Source organism: Otolemur garnettii, unplaced genomic scaffold (assembly GCF_000181295.1).
Source record: "Otolemur garnettii isolate 467f Iridium unplaced genomic scaffold, OtoGar3 scaffold00032, whole genome shotgun sequence".
Lineage (NCBI taxonomy): Eukaryota > Metazoa > Chordata > Mammalia > Primates > Galagidae > Otolemur > Otolemur garnettii.
In genome coordinates this window covers 1,347,986-1,348,285 of record NW_003852427.1, presented here as the reverse complement: position 1 = coordinate 1,348,285, position 300 = coordinate 1,347,986, and positions in this window count along the sequence as shown.

Here is a 300-nt window from a genome sequence, read left to right as displayed (position 1 = left end):
CTTTAGGCCTTTATTCTTACTGTCCCTTCTGCCTGTAACGTTCCTGTTGCCAATGTTGGTGATGCAACCCCTTCTCCATCACCTCATTTACTCCTCTGTGCATATATCCCTGCTCTTCCATGAACCCCTCCCTGACTACCTTAGCTCCCACCACCATGCCCCCTCTCCAGCTCATTCTCAGCCACCCTCTGCACACCTGAGCCCTATCACCTCCTTAGCCTCTGCTAACTCTAGGAGGCCAGGCCATACCATCTCATTATGGCTCCATCTCAGCACTAGGTGCAAAGCTTGGCACACAAG